This window comes from Saccostrea echinata, unplaced genomic scaffold (genome assembly GCF_033153115.1).
Source record: "Saccostrea echinata isolate AGI-Se365-2 ecotype Australia unplaced genomic scaffold, CSIRO_AGI_Sech_v1 ptg000054l, whole genome shotgun sequence".
In the NCBI taxonomy this organism is placed as follows: Eukaryota; Metazoa; Mollusca; class Bivalvia; order Ostreida; family Ostreidae; genus Saccostrea; species Saccostrea echinata.
In genome coordinates, this window is record NW_026889803.1 from 61,594,469 (window position 1) to 61,611,849 (window position 17,381).

General features: G+C 35.2%; 1 protein-coding gene and 1 long non-coding RNA gene across 2 annotated transcripts in view; one reads left to right on the forward strand and one right to left on the reverse strand.

Moving 5' to 3' along the window:
- The window catches only part of LOC133171525 (NADH dehydrogenase [ubiquinone] 1 beta subcomplex subunit 5, mitochondrial-like), a 317,834-nt gene that overhangs the window by 159,712 nt on the left and 140,741 nt on the right, over nt 1–17,381 (forward strand). The gene's annotated exons all lie outside the window — the stretch shown is intronic.
- LOC133171565 (uncharacterized) overlaps nt 7,366–17,381 on the reverse strand; it is a 32,989-nt gene continuing 22,973 nt past the window's right edge. The window contains exon 3 of the long non-coding RNA XR_009718817.1: nt 7,366–7,596. This is a non-coding gene — a long non-coding RNA (uncharacterized LOC133171565). The remainder of the gene's footprint in view (nt 7,597–17,381) is intronic.

The following is a 17,381-nucleotide window of genomic DNA, read 5'->3' on the forward strand; positions in this document are numbered from 1 at the left end:
TTTTAAATAGTATAATATGAAAGCCCTTGCAATTATGCACAACTTTTGTTCTACATGTCTTAACAAAATATTTCTAGTTTTCAAGATATAAAGGAAAATATGTCAAATTTTTTGCTGTTTTCCGCGTTCTAACTTTTGACCCCTCTCTAGCGCCATTTTTAATGCAAAAATCAAAAAACAAAAACCGATGTGCACAACTTCAATGCTTCCTCTTTTCAATTTCAAAGGGTTTTGTGCTCCAGTTATAACCATTTCTGAGCCTTTGTCTGGAAATCGGAGGCATGCAAAATTCAATCAAAGGGGAATAACTCGTGAACAGAAGGTAATTTCCGAATTGTATTACGGTATTCTGACAGTGTTTTGTAAAGTCTAAAAGCTCTGAAAATTTGAACAAAATCTGTTTAGGAATGAGGAAGATATGAAGCATCAAAGTTGGCGTCTAGGAAAAAAAAAAAAGGAGAATAAGAATAATCTTAATCATCACAATCAGTAGAAGGTCTTCCGTTGGAAACGGAAGACCTTAAAAAAATTATATTCTAAAACCATATCCATGGTTTGTTTTCTTTTTTGTCCCCCGCTTTCACTGAAAGTGGGGGATATTAATTTGGGTCTGTCTGTCCGTCTGTCCATCCGTCTGTCCATCCTGTATTTCTGTTTGTCTGTAACACTTTCGTTTCCACACGATATCTCGAGAACCCTTTGAGCTTTCGCAATGAAATTTTGCATAGCAACTCCCTATGGCCTAAAGAAGAATCCTATTGATTTTGAGGTCAAAAGGTCAAAGGTCAAGATCATAAATTCATAAATTCTGTCTGTTTTAACACTTTCGCTTCTGCACGATATCTCGAGAATCCTTTGAGCTTTTGCAATGAAATTTTACATAACAACTCCCTGTGGGCTAAGGAAGACCCCTATTAATTTTGAGGTCAAAAGGTCAAAGTTCAAGGTCATAAATTCATACATTCCAACTGTGTGCAACACTTTTGTTTCCAATGATATCTCAAGAAGCTTTTAAGCTTTTGCAATGAAATTTTATACCATAACTCCCTAGGGCCTCTCTCGCCCCTCTCAAAGTGTCCCACCCCGTTTTTTTTTTTTATTATTATTTATTGTATTAAAAAGTCGCTTAGCACTATTTTTAGCACAAGGGCATGTGGAGAGTTATTACGTATAATACAGGTTGTCCGGGACTTTATATTCTTATTACATCTATTAGAACTGTTTAGTAAAGGCTAAATTAGACTCCATGTATTGTGTAAAATTTTGACAATATCGAACGTGAATATAAACATTATATGTGACCTAATGTTTGCATTTAATTTGCTATATAATCAAGTGGCTCCATGGTCTAGGGGTATAACTCTCACTTAGCATATGTGAGAGGCGCCAGGATCAAATCACAGACGATCCTTTTTTTTTGGAATTTTTTTTTTATTGGATTAACTAAATGATAGTATTCAGCATGTGAAATGAAAAAGTTATGACGTCTGGCTTGTACAAACTCATAAAATCATCATAACAGTGTGATAAATATTCTATATAAAAAGAATCTTCTATTATACACATATTCAAGAATAAGCAATCAAATCTTTATATCCCTATTGGCATTTTTAATAAGACTTTGTAAGTTGATGCATCTTGGGTCCTCAAAAAACATCAACTGAAAAGTAGGTCACCTACTTTTCAATTTATATGACTATAATTAAATATTTCAGGTACTAATTGGCTTAGAATCATCAAACTTTGTCAGTTGATGCATCTTGGGTCTTCAGAGTAAGACAACTGAAAAGTAGGTCACCGTGCTTCAATATACATGTATACATTTAATAATTCTACAAATCCAGGGGGGGGGGAGGGGGGGGGGTGAGCCGACCCTCCCCCCCTCGAACTGCACATGCTCTTCTTTTTTCCCTTAAAGCGGGGGACACAAATTCTCTGAATTAGCTTGTTTTTGGTTTTTTTTTGTATCATATGTTTTAGTAGTGGACAAAATTATGTATGATTAGTGGATGACACTGCTACGCATATCTCATCAAAACATCCAATCCAAATTTATTTTTATTAATCTAAAAGAAATCACTATACTCCCCCATTTAAACCCCAACTTGGCTGTTACCAGGGTTTAAACAAAGTTCGATGCAATTTAAAAAAGTAATGCTTGCACATGAATAATTAAATAACTGATACAGATTTCCATTAGGTTTTGCCCATGGCCTCCCTCCCAAAACTGAAATTGCTTCCTACAAGCCTGCAAAATGTATTTCTTTTTTTCTTTTATTTCAATCAGAAAAACTTGGTTACAATTCTGGTTAAGGTAAGCTTGGTAAGCAGAATATTTTTCTTTACCTTAATGCACTCTTGTTCTGATTCATGAAGCACAATATGCACAGTCTTGATGCAGGTGTTTGGAAACTGTTTTCCATAATCATTCACAGCTTTTAGCATTGTTCGTGCTACATGGATGTATGGATATCCAAGATTTCCTGTCCCAAGTGCTGGAAATGCTATTGACGTGAATTCATATTTCTCTGTAGCCAAAAGACATTTCCTCACAAGACTTGACAAAATCTGTTGTTTTAAGGAAAAAAAAGAAAGAAATACAACTTTTTTTATCAAATATAACAGAGATATCACAAATTAGTACTGCATCCCTTTATAACCTATCACATTTTCTCTTTCAATAAATTGATATATGATATCAAACATAATGAATACAAATAATGGCCTTTTACCTTTGACCTTTTGGACCTGGAAACTGTGTAATAACAATTTATATAAATAACCAACTTACCCACCCTTGGGACTGATCCCTGGACCCCTGGAACATTATTTTTGTAAAGTTTGAAGAGGGATATCTGCTTATTGTCATTCAAACAATTTGCCTGCTAGATGTCCTCAAGTAATGGAAAAGACAAGATAGGCTAAGACCCATTTTTGGCCCCTGGTTTGGGGTGTCTTTTAGAATGATGCAACAGTTTATCAATAAAACCTGTTGTCACCCCTGCCACAAAATGAGTATTGGTTCTAAGTTATGGGATACACAGAGGTCACAGGAAGGTCAGAAAATATGTCAATTTCCGAATTTTCTCATTTTTAAGCAAATTTTCATCGATTTTACAGCACATTTTGTTTCAGAAAATGTAGAGCACAAGATTGCCTATCTACTAAATTATATATTTCATATACTAGTCTCAGATGCATCTTATGTATAAAAAATTCTCAGATAGGCAAGCTTGTGCTCTATGTTTCCAGAAGTGAAAATATCTCAAATGTGACAAAATTCCACCAGAATTGAGGAAATTTGGGAAAATGTCTTACTTCTGCACCCTCTTGTGGCCTCCTTGTAAGCTTTGAATCAAAATTAGTGCTGGTTTTTAAAACAAGCATCATTTTAAGTTCTTTACAAACTATCACAATTTTAACTGTGTTCTGATTTTTACATCAATTAATGGGCCAGATTAAGCCATTACCATACCTTGTCCTTTAACACATGACCATCATAGCCCCACCCTGGGGTCTGAACCATGGACAAGAGCTTCATGAATTTCACAATTTAGGTAAAAGATGTAGTGTAATGTTATTATCATTGATAATTTCATGATTTGAACAAACTTTAATCTACAAACTTTAATCTACATTACCTGAGGATGCTTCAATATCAATATGACTAATCATGGCTTTGTTGTTCTTGAGAAAAAGCTCTTTAAAGATATTTCCTATATATGTTCTTTTGTAAAACTTTGATCCCCCATTACGGCCCCACCCTACTACTGGGGGATGCCTTGAACAAACTTGAATCTACAATACTTGGGGATGCTTTTATATCGATATGACAATTCATGGCTTTCCTGTTCCTGAAAAGATTTTTAAAGATTTTTCCTATATATTCCTATATAAAACTTCGATCCCCCATTGTGGCCCCACCCTACCCCCGGAGGTCATGATTTGAACAAACTTGAATCTACGCTACCTGAATCTACTCTAACTGAGGATGATTCCACATCAATACAAGAGGCCCAAGGGCCTTAAATCACTAGTTAGAGCCAGTGCAGATACACCTTTTCAGTGTACTATTTTCTATTTAGACCCGTCTCTTCAAACCGCACTTGACATTTGGTGCATCTAGATACTCTGACGTCAAATGACGTCGTATATAAAAGTTGCATTACCAAACCGAAGCCTGAACAGAGCTGATTTTAATGAAGAAAGTTTTTTTTTCTTTTATTTACTATTTATCTGCAACATAATCATTAAATCAAGGCAAGTTTATTTTTGTTGAAATTTTATTGTTGTTCTCTCGAGAACGTAACCTTTACAAGCGATGCATTGTGGGTCCAGAAATTACTGCAGAAAAAAAATCATTTGGATCAATGTGCAAGTCTGAATTTTCTCTTCAGCTAGGCGTTGTCTTTAGAGCTCGCTGCGCTCGCTATAAATGAATGCTGATTCCCTTTTTTACTTTACTGAACGATGTCAAACATTTTCATTCACTTCAAGAATACTTTATCTCCCTGTTTCTTGGCAGGGATGTCAACGAAATTTATCATAACCAATGTAATCAGAGATTTGTGCACGTGTTGTTGTCAAACACATGCTTTATTCTGTGTAAACAGCAGGCAAATGAATGCTCCCAGTTCAAATCACACGATACCTAACGAGATTTTATGACGAGTGGCTTCAAAAATGGCTACCCAAGTGAACCAAAAATAGATTTTGTAGAAAAGCGGTAGATTTACGAATAAAAGTGATAGGCTGGAGATGGAGGTAAAAAGCAGTAAAGTTACCATGTATGCTAGAAGTAAGGCAAAGTTTCATTCTGAGGGGGCTAACATAATCAATATTGCTCAGAAGCACAGTCAATAACTGTTTTGTAACATGTATATGAAAATTACAACAAATCAATAAAATAGTATTATTAACTTTCAAAAACTCACTGGAAACAAATAATTTCTACCCCATGTATCATCTGCATGCATTCCTGATTGTAGTTTCTAGTGAATATTGCCATGGTTTTGTTTCCTATTTTTTATTATGAGGTTATGTTTTTCTGGAAATCATTAAGGTATCATTATGTCACAATAAATCAATCTGCTAATCAGAATCAAAATCTTTAAAAATGTAGGAAAAGTCTCTTTGTGGATCAATGGTAAAAATTATAAATGACCATCAAAATTTTTTGGAGGAGCTGATATATGTTGCCTATTCCTCTAAACCGCAAATATAGAGACTATCCTTCACTGAATATAACAATGTTTAAATAACATGTGTGGTAGTGATAATTGAAATTGGCAGATTTGTAGATTAGGTGTACACTTGCCCTTGTCAAGACCCAAGAATTTAAGTAAGGGTTAATGTACGAGTAGCGCTCCATTCTTTAAAAGTAATGGAGCCGAGGCCCCAAAGGGGCCGAGACCTATTGCTTTTAAGGAATGGAGTGCTACGAGTATACTAACCCGCATAAAATCCAACTTCTTAAATGCTTGTAATTATTGTTTGTTAATATATAATAAAGAATATTTATAAGATACACTGTAAATATACATTCAACATATTAGTAGTATTTATTTATATATAGAGAGAGAAAGTAAGGCGAAAAAAGTGTACTGAAGTTATTTAAATCCACAGGCATTCAACACCTACACTTCTGTTATATATTCAATTTCATTGAATCTTTTGCTATTAGGATGGAATACCTTAACTTTTTTATTGCTGATTCTTCAGCTACCTTCTGAATGACTGACTTTACCGGGTCATGATTTGAACAAACTCTAATCTACACTACCTGAGGATACTTCTGTATTAATATGTCTAATAATGGCTTAGCTGTTCTTGAGAAGAAGATTTTTAAAGATATTTCCTATATATTCCTATGGTAAACACTGACCCCCCATCCCAGCTGTGGCCCGGCTCTATCCCCAGGGGTCATGATTGTAACTTTAATCTTCACTACCTGAGGATACTTCTGTATTAATATGTCTAATAATGGCTAAGCTGTTCTTGAGAAGGAGATTTTTAAAGACATTTCCTATATATTCCTATGGTAAACTTTGACCCCCCCCCCCCCCCCGTTGTGGCCCTGCCCCAGCCCCAGGGGTCATGGTTGGAACAAACTTGAATCTACACACCTGAGAATACTTCTGTAATAATATGACTAATCATGGCTTTGCTGTTCTTGAGAAGAAGATTTTTAAAGATATTTCTTATATATTCCTATGTTAAACTTTGACCCCCCTGTTGTGACCCCGACCTACCCCCGGGGGTCATGATATGAACAAATTTGAATCTGAAGTATGTAATGAAGCTTTCATATAAGTTTCATCTTTTCTTGCCCAGTGGTTCTTGCATGAGAAGAAGATTTTTAAAAGATGCCACCAAATTTTCACGAATTCTTAATTATCTCCCCTTGAAAGAGGGCACGGCACTTCCTGTGAACAAACTTGAATCCCCTTTACCCAAGAATGCTTTGTGGCAAGTATGGTTGAAATTGGCCCAGTGGTTCTTGAGAAGAAGATGAAAATGTGAAAAGTTTACGACAATGCCGACAACGCCAACGACAGACAACAGACCAATTTTGATCAGAAAAGCTCACTTGAGCCTTCGGTTCAGGTGAGTTAATAACAAATTCTGTTTTCAATGTATTTGCAACTCTCCATTCCTGAAAAATAATGGAGCGCTCAAAGAGTTCAGACGTCACAGGTGGATTTTACAAGGTGTGATAAACACATGGCGCCTCGATCAGGCCCTCTACCTATATGCATGTCCCAATACAAATTTGACCAAGTTGTGAAAATGAATCAAAAAAGGAAGGAGACCTGGGACAATGTAAGAACTAGTGTGGCATCATGTTTCCCTCTGTCCCTAAGTAGCAGACTACACTGTATCTCAAACTACAAACCCTCACAAACAGATGTCTGCACCACATACTAAACATCGTGTCCTAAATGCAATTCGAAGGCATTGAGAGGATTTGGTCTTCAGCAGGTCTAGATTTTAATATGGAAATGAAAGTGTAAACTGTTATGAATTTTCTCTTAAATACCCTGACAACAACAGCTTTTAAAATATATCAACATTAGCTTAGTATAAAGCATACAGGTCTTCAGTTAGGGTAATGGGTTTGATCCCCAGCACCATCAGACTTTTTCTAATTGAAATGCAACTATATAAGTAAGTAACATTTTTCTAATTAAGTTTCAGCAAGGTTAGCACCAATATAGAGATACTGGATGGAGAACTTGTCAGGGAAATTGTGGTTTCAATGGGAACTATTTGGATCTCTCCATTCCTGAAAAATAATGGAGTGCTAAAACAAATGAGTGTCACCACAAGTAGATTTTTAAAAGAATTTCACAATTTTACCTTCAAAGAAATATTTCCAGTTGACACCCAGCTGCCAGATAAAACACAGTGAATTATTTTCTTGCATTTCAGTTTTCCAGCAGAGCTGACAGCAATATCTCCAATGCCTATGCCATCTTTATATTTATCTGCACATTCATTCTGTATTCCCTGCCCACCATGTTTCAAAATAAGTGATGATACAAACCCATCTTTTAGTTTTAAGGAAGGATTTGAAGAATTGACTATAACATCAACCTGCAAAAATTGAAATGCATTTTATTATTAAACAGAATATCATTTTTATATGTTTAATAGACCATTAATACCAATTCACATATAACCTTAATTAATACCATATCAAGAGAAGTACTGACAGAATTAATTCTACCATCTTGTGTATAAGGTTGGCATGTTTTACAATGAGGTGTCTCATTAAATCACTTTTTTGCAAGGTCTAAATACCTTTAAGGTGTAATAACCCTCTTCTCTAAATTTCACTATCTTTTTTTTTTTAGAATTCCAAACATTGATTTTCATAAAGTGCTATAGCATAAACAAATGAAAAATAGTGTGAGGTATGAAGCGTGTTGGTGGCTTCCCATGACTCTAGATCCATTGCTGCCATTGGCTAGTCTACTTCTAGGAGAAAAGGAGAGTAGAATGCGTAAATCTTTCCTTGCCAGTACCAAGCCTCTAAACCACCAAGACTCCTTCAATGCCTCCCCATGGCAATGCACAGAAACTGGAGTCCTTGCATCCCAGGAAAAATTGAAGGGGATTCAGAGTAGCAAGGAACTCAGAGATGCAGTGTGTAGGCCCTTGGGTGTGTGGACATGCCCTTACACTCATCAACCTTGCTCCAATTATAGGTAAATAGTCATTCAGTTGAGGAATGTTTAGTCTTGGGTGGCTGCTCAACTAGGAAAAGAAACACTCAGATATAAAAATCCAGGTAGATCTTGACTCATCAGCCTTGCCCCAATTATAGGTAAATAGTTATTCAGTTGAGGAATGTTAGTCTTGGGTGGCAGCTCAACTAGGAAAAGAAACACTCGGATATAAAAATCCAGGTAGATCTTGACTCATCAGCCTTGCCCCAATTATAGGTAAATAGTCATTCAGTTGAGGAATGTTACTCTTGGGTGGCAGCTCAACTAGGAGAAGAAACACTCTGATATAAAAATCCAGGTAGATCTTGACTCATCAGCCTTGGAAGTTTGTTGATCTATAGGATGGGTACCAGAAGGAAAAACCCCTGGTCCTTCTGGTAGGGGGTTGAGCATGAGGCTAATAATTAACCTCATCTCATAGAAACAAACTTATTACAGAAATCAATGCAAGAAATCAACATACAGCAGGAATCCCTGAGGAAACGGGTTGCCAAAGCAACAGTTTGAATGTACAAGGTGAAGGCCCACAAAGGGAGACCTTAAGCAGGAATCGTAACCTCATGGATAAAAATCAAAAGCCTGAAAGGCTTCAATGGCATCGAACATGAAAAACAATTTCAAAACATTTTTTTTAATTTAAAGATAGCAGTAGGTCAAATAATTGACTAATAAAAATGTTAAGTTTTAAACAAATTTTCAAATTTACAGTCTGGGGCATTATGCCATGGTCCGAATAGAGCAGGGTTCGAATTGACTAGACACCATCAAACATGTTCATGCTGGATATCAAACTCATCTTTTTTTTCAGTCAATTAAAGAAACATCAAGGATTTAATGAATTTATATGAATATTTTTCTAACTGTCAATGTCTAAGCATTGTTTTAGTGCATCTCAACAACAACCGTAACTCGCTCTGTTGCGATTATGATTGAGATATGATCGGGCATGGTGGGCCTATACGGTAAAATGTGATATGGAAGAAATGGTGAAATACAGTAATAACTTCAGTTTTTATGATAAAATTGGTTACAAGATTGTAAAAGTAAGGTTTACATTTGGAAATTCAATCCTTTTAGTCTTCTAGCATCGCAGCTCTCTTAAGGCTGCATAAAGGGGGCGGAGCCTAATTATAAGGGAAATGCTTACTGTGACATCACACAAAAATAGCAATTCATTTTAAACTGCATATGAGTAATGAACTACATCAAAACTTACCACTGTATTCATTTTTATCTCTAGTTAAATCCCATACAGCAAAGATATAAACAAGTCACTTATCGCAATGCACTTGTCAACATGTCGTCATCATGGTAAAATTTGATGCATTTTATGTGCAGTGACAGGCGGATCAAGTAATTTTTTCACAGTGAAAAATGCATTTTTATTATTAAAGAGAATATCATTTGCAATATTAGATAGACCATTAATACAAATCTGAAACCTTTGTTTAGTGCCATCATTTAAAAACCATCGAGAGAATGTATTAAATCAATTCTACCATGTTTTTTGAACAGGGTTTCCATGTTTCACGCTGAGGTGCCTCATTAAATCGTGTTTTCGCAGGGACATATGGTTTATAGATTTTGGCCATTTTTTACATATGCATAACGGAAACATTCCTTAACTTGAAAAGTGCTGCTGCTTTCCTGAAATCGAGAGCTTAACTTAATAAATAATAAAATACTTGGTAAAGGTCATACATATCTCGACTAGAGCTAAATAACTTGAAATTTAAACTAATAAAATACAAATTCTATTTAAAGCAGCAGCACTTTCCATAAAATACAAGATATGTAGAAAAAATTTATAGCTTAAATATTTAATTTGAACTATGGTATGCCCTTGCGATATTGAAATTTGTTCATGACCTACATACAGTACACATTACATACATTTATCATGTGACTGTCAAATAACATGACCAAATCAAATTCAATACAGAGCAGGGTATACAATGTTATTTCAATATAATATTAAAGGTGCTTGGACACAGATTTGAAGTTAACATTTTCTCAAATTTTCTGCATAATTTCATGACTTATATGTTGCTATAGCATTTCATACTAAAATATAATAAAAATCTTATTTCATCTCGAAGTTATTGAAACTTCAAATTTATGGACGTGTTTGATTGACACATCCTTGCACTTTCACAAATTTTAATTTTATTCTTAATACTTAAAAAAAGTGGCAATTTTGTTGTGTATTAATGAAAAATATTAAAACTATAATCCAGAAAAATTCAGAGTAGAAATGTTCGAAAGCAAAATCCACTCACAGTATTGTCAGTCCATGCTCAGTGGTGTGTGCAGACTTTAACAATTGAACACACCTGGTGAATCGTAAACATTAACAATAACAGAGCTCGTGCCCTGTTTACAAAAACAGTTTATGTTTCACGGGTGTATTCAATTTGTTTAACTCTGTACACAACACTGAGCACGGGCTGACGATATTAGTGAGGGGGTTTGCTTTCACACATTTCTACTCTGAGTTTTCTGGATTATAGATGTAATGTTTTTCATTAATACACAAAAAATAGCTTCATTTCTTAAATATTAAGGATAAAGAAAAATTTGTGAAAGTGCAAGGATGTGTGAATCAAACGCATCCAGGAATTCGTAGTTCCAATAATTTCCAGATAAAATAAGTTTTTAATCATATTTTCGTGTGAAATGCTATTGCAATATATAAGTCGTGATATTATACAGAAAATTTGAGAAAATATTAACTTCAAATCTGTGTCTAAGCACCTTTAAATTCTTGTGATGATCTAGTAGCTTTACAAAAATAAATTCGGTTTAAAAAGGTGTGTATTTATGCACGTTCATATTCCGTTGATTTGCTCGTTGTACACCTTAACTATGCTGCAATTCGTGTTAATTTAATATTGTGGTTATTTTACCGCCTATTAATATAAGTTGTTTGTGTTTACATGATTCTCCTTCGTAAATGTTATTCATGTCATTCAACACAGCCTTTCTTTAGAAATTCATCCGCAAGAACTGTCATGTTTTTCTTGTGTGAAAATAAAAATTAAAAACAGGGTATCTTTGTTATGTGACAAATTATTTGTAGATATAATTGATGCAATTTTATTTTCAAGCTATTATTCACTGTGAATATTTTCAAAGAAATCGATGCATTGTTGTTGCTATTTTCTTTTGCGGATGCATGGACTGACACATTCGGTCGCATAAAGTTTGGTCACCCACTAAATGGAATTCGAGCTCAAGAGCTCGATGCCATAAAACCCATCAAGTTTATTACATGGAGTGTAAGGACAATGTACCATTAGTCTCCAAAACAGCCCAGGTCATTAAACAAATGGACAGGTATGATGTTGCTATCATGGGTGTCAGTGAATGTAGATGGACTGGATCAGGAAAGACTGTCTCTAACAGCCACACTATCTTTACTCAGGAAGATCTGATAATCAACATAAAGTGCCAAAAGTCTTATTGAATTGGAACCAATAAACAAACGACTAATAAGAGCTCGCTTCAATTCCACCTATGCAAAGACCAATGTCATTCAATGCAGCACCAACTAATGATGCCAAAGACGAATAGAAAGATGCTTTTATGAAGCACTACAAGCACAAATTTACAAACCACCACAGCATGATGTCCTATTAGTAATGGGAGACCAAAAGTTGGAAATGACAACAGCCAATATGAAAGATCTATGGGAAAAGAAGGGGTTCGAATAATGAATGAAAATGAAGAAAAACTTGCAAATCTATGTTCCACAAATGGACTTGTCATTGGAGAACCATCTTTAAACATAAAGTAATCCACAAAATGACATGGGACTCACAAAATAACCATGATAAAAACCAAATTGACCATATGATCATTAATGGGGAATTGAGAAAATCCCTTCCAGATACTAGATCATACAGAGGGGCACCTTGTCATTGCTAAACAGACACTGAGACTGAAGAAATCAAATAATAAAATTAAGTCAAAGAGAAAGGTTATCAATACCAAGCATCTCAATGAGCATGATTTTCAAAGAAAATTCTGTATGGAACTAAGAAACCAATTTAGAGTGCTAGAAAACCTGGAACAAGAGGAAGATAGCTCTTTCGAAAGTCAGTGGCAAAACATAAAACCAATCTAATTAAAATTAGATGTTCCGAATCAGCTACCGCTTCTCAAACATCTAACAAAATCCCATTAGGGGTCACATGAAAGTGACCTTTCGATTATAAATAAACATAAAAAGTTTGGCCAATCAGATTCAACCTTCTGTATACGATTCTAAAATTAGTTCCATGGCTACATTTTTATATTACTGATGCTCAGTAGACTGTCTTACGTTGAATTAAAGTAATTTTGGTATAAATTGAACGTATAGTCCGCCAATCTGGCATTCTTACCTGAATAATGCAAACGAAAATGCACACACTACATGTATACGACTATATATCCCGCATGTCACATTCATATATAGCATATATGCATATTTTGTTTACTACGAAACCCCTTGGGTGTTTAGGTTTGGCAGTAAAAAAAGAAACGCATCCGAACTATAAGCCAAGATTTCGGAGACGGCGATTTCATTGGGTAATCAAAAGGTCACTCTGACATGACCCCAAATGGGATGTTGTTAGATGTTTGAGAAGTGGTAGCGGATTCGGAATATCTAATTTTAATTAGATTGAACATAAAACAGGTCTACCAGCAGACTGCTGTAAAAACTCTTGGGTACAATTCAGGAGTCAGACAGGGATGCATCATCTCTCCCATCTAAGTTTTGGTTGGTACTGACTGGATAATTAATGAAGAAAACAACAGGTGAATGAAGTATAACATGGTCCATATTTTCAACCTTTGAAGATCTCGACTTTGCTGATGATATTGCTCTTCTGTCATCTCGACATGACCACAAGCAAATAAAATCAAAAAGACTCAGCCACTATGCCAGTCAAATTGGTCTGTAACTCAACACCAAGAAAACTGAAGAAATGAGGTTCAACACATCTTCTAAAAATAAACTAGAGATAGATGGTAATGAAATTAAACAAACAGATATATTTGTTTACATAGGGCCTATGAAGATCCAACTCAAAAAGATGTCAAGAACAAACTAGTAAAAGCAAGAACAACCTTCTACAAATTAAAAACAATCCCCTTACAGAAAAAACCAATAGAAACTTATAAGTGTTTTAAACTTCACTTATAAGCCACTTATAAGTCACCTATAAGTTTTGAAATTTACTTATAGCGAGTGCAGCGAGCGGCGCAAAGCGCCGCTCGTCACTGCGAGCTCTTAAAGCAACGCCTGGGCGAAGAGAAAATTCGGACTTTGCATATTGATCCAAATGAATTTTTTTCCGCAGTTACCTGTGGTCCCATAATGCTTAGCGAATTGCATCTCGTCGGAAACTGCGTTCTCGCGGTGGCAATAAAAGTCAACAAAAAATAAAATCACCTTGATATAATGGATAAACAACAGACAAATAGTGGAATAAATGTTCTTGATTAAAATTAGCACTGTTCACACTTCGTTTTGGTAGGCTAATGCAACATACATACGACGTCATATGACGTCAAAGTCTAGATGTAGCAAATGTCACGTGCGGTTTGACGAGCCCAATCTAAGTAATGAAAACTGATAGGTATCTGCGCTCGCCCTAACGGTCGCACCGTCAACATATTAAGTGTACTTTAAGTCAAAGTAAGTTACTTCACTTATAAGTGAAGATTAGCCACATATCAGTGAATATTTCACTTATTATAACTTCACTTATAAGTGAAGAACAGTATGGTATTAGCCAGAATAAGTGTGGACTTAGAATTTTTCACTATACTAGACTTCTCTTGAGTTGCATTGTGGGTATTCAAGCTAACCAATCAGAAACTTTGTCTCTGAAGAGATAAACAACAAGAATTTGAAACTAAGTTAGTCTCTGTGAAAGGATGTTGTTGGGGATTTCAAATTTATTTTGAGTATGCCTTCAGATCAGGTTCAACAAGTAGGTTCTATTCACATCATCTTTTTATTTTAACTTCCTTTCCCTGAAATTTTGTATCAATTGACTCAGTTGCTTTCAGATTTCATAAATTTGAAGAAACCTCAAGGTCATTAAATCTTAATTGATTTCTTTTTGTGCAACATTTTTGTTTGTGAACTGAAATAATATATAAAGTTTGCATCATCAAAGAATGTCATGAGAGGGAATTTTTTTCCATAAAATGTTAACTTAATTATTTCATCTTAGGTGAAGATGCATATGCATATATGTAAAAAAAAAAAAAAAAAAAAAAAAAAACTTTGAACATCATGCAACCCCTGCATGATTTGAAGCTCTGTTCTAAATTAAGATCTTAGAGGCAGTGCTGTACTTCACTTATAAGTGACTCATACTTGATAAAGTATAAATGACTAATACTTGGCTTATAAGTCACTTATAAGTCAAGCACCTCATTTGCATATAAAATCCTAATGAGTCACTAATCAGTCACTTATAAGTTAAATGTATCAGTGAAGTATAAGTCCAGTATAAACAACTTATAAGTAAAAGAATAAATCACTTATAAGTCACTTATCAGAAATTTCTGTAAGGGTCTGGAGATCAAAACAATATGGCAGGAAAACAAAAGTGAATTTATATATAAATTATATAAATTATATAACAGCAATATATCAATATACCAATACTATTATCACCAGTGAAATGGCTCCCATTTCACTTTTGATAACTTTTTACATATATTTTCTCATTCTAAATTCTTATACTTGATTTACTTTAATATTTTCCATTTTCATATATTTTCTTTTAAGAACATCAAAAGCATTCCTGATTAATTATTTGTCAGACAAATCAAAGCTGTTGTTTACTTCTTAATCCCCAAGAATATTTAGTGATTTTACAGTAATAGTTAATCTTAATTGTCTAGACCTTACTCATGGCACTGTTCACTCATAGATGTTAAGTAAATTAAATATTACCCTTTGTCTTCCTGACATCAAAGGATGACACCTTTATCTGCAGTCAATTAAAGGATTAATTATTAGTGACAGATTGTAACCTTAGGCTATATTTTAAGAAAGGATTATTCCGCTGATTGAGTTAACTTTAGTTTTTTGAGAGAGGTAGTTTTTAGACCTTGAACTGAAAGGTTGGGAATTTAGTAAGAGCCATCATGTAGGAAATTAGGAAACAACTTTATTCTATTGTTGAGGCCCTAATCTTCTAAATTTACTTAAGAACATTTTGGACTTGCATACTTTTGTGTTTTGTAAATGTGAATTATTTCAATATCCGATACCGAATAAACTGTTATTTAATCCTGTTATTCGGACTTCCTGTATTTTGTGCAATTCCCCAAATGAACGTGACACTTGAGTTAATTTTCCCAAATCAACGTGAACGCCGAATTATGTCCAAGACATACCCGCACGCCGTCACAATAATGTTGCGATATTTTGACAATATATTGCTTTATGCAACGTCATAAACAAGAATGGGACGTCATGTTTTAAAATAAATCCAGCTTACATGTATATTTTATTATGTACTTGACATTGTGAAGATGTATAGGTAATTGTGTAGATGACCTACAATCTACTTGGTCTATGAACGATGTTTTGGAGACTTTTACATTAAATTCATCCCTGTGGTAGACAAAGAGCAAAATGTACCACCTGGTTAATGGAGGATTTCGCAGAAAAGATAAAAAATACTAGTACTTCAAGGTAAAGAAGGGTTCTTCGCGGAAAAGCAATGTGAACTCATGAAAAAATTTAACAGCGCAATTAATGAGGAATTTTCCTGTAATTTTTCCCAGAAAAGGGGGTGAAGCGTTCCATACCAACTCAAAAAAAAAAAAAAACTAGATTGACCCAAAGGACAAAACTTTATTTACTAACCCAAACCTGAACAAGAGGCCCATGGGCCACATCGCTCACCTGAGCACTGTGGCTAGGAAAAAAGCAAAATTCAGTTCAGTATTGAAAAGCTTACATGCATAAATGGTCCCGACCTACCCTTAAAAGGGGGGGGGGGGGGTTGAGGGTATGATTTGAACAAAATTGAATCTACACTAACTAAGGATGCTTACATATTTCTTTGACTAACTGTGGCTTCTTTTCCTGCAAGTTTAAACTTTCATTGTTGTCCCATCCTACCCCCGGGGGTCATGATCTGAGGATGCTTCCATATAAATATGACCAATCACGGCTTTGCTCTTCTTGAGAAGAAGATTTTTCCTATATACTCCTATGAAAACTATGATCGTCCATAATGTAGCCCCACCCAACCCCTGGGGGTCATGAATTGAACAAATTCAAATCTACACCACCTGAGGATGCTTCCATATAAATATGACCAATCTTGGCTTTGCTGATCTTGAGAAGAAGATTTTTGAAGATTTTTCCTATATACTCTTTTGTTAAACTATGATCGTCCATTGTAGCCCCACCCTACCCCCGGGGGTCATGATTTGAACAAATTTGAATCTACACCACCTGAGGATGCTTTCAGATAAATATGACCAATCATGGCTTTGTTGTTCTTGAGAAAAAGATTTTTAAAGATTTTTCCTATATACACCTATGTAAAAATATGATCGTCCATTGTGGCTCCACCCTACCCCCAGGGGTCATGATTTGAACAAACTTTAATCTACACTACCTGACGATGATTCCACATGAGTTTCATCTTTCCTGGCCCATTGCTTCTTGAGAAGAAGATTTTTAAAAGATGCCATTAATTTTTCACTATTTTGTAATTATCTCCCCTTGGAAGAGGGCATGGCCCTTCATTTGAACAAATTTGAATCCCCTCCACCCAAGAATACTCTGTGCCAAGTTTGGTTGAAATTGGCCCTGTGGTTCTGGAGAAGAAGATGAAATTGTGAAAAGCTAACGCCAACGCCAACGACAACAGACAACGGACAAATTTTGATCAGAAAAGCTCACTTGAGCCTTTGGCTCAAAAACCAAACTTTAAGGGGGGTGGTCACTAATTTACATCCACATATCTTACCAACTTTACATCGTTTTCTTGACCCCCCCCCCCCTTCATATTTTTTGGTATTTTACTATATGAATTTTATACAAGTGGTGGGGTTGGGGTGGGATGGGGTCTGGATGCCTCCCCCACCCCTGCTGGCCCCTTACTGCTTCCTCTAAGTATC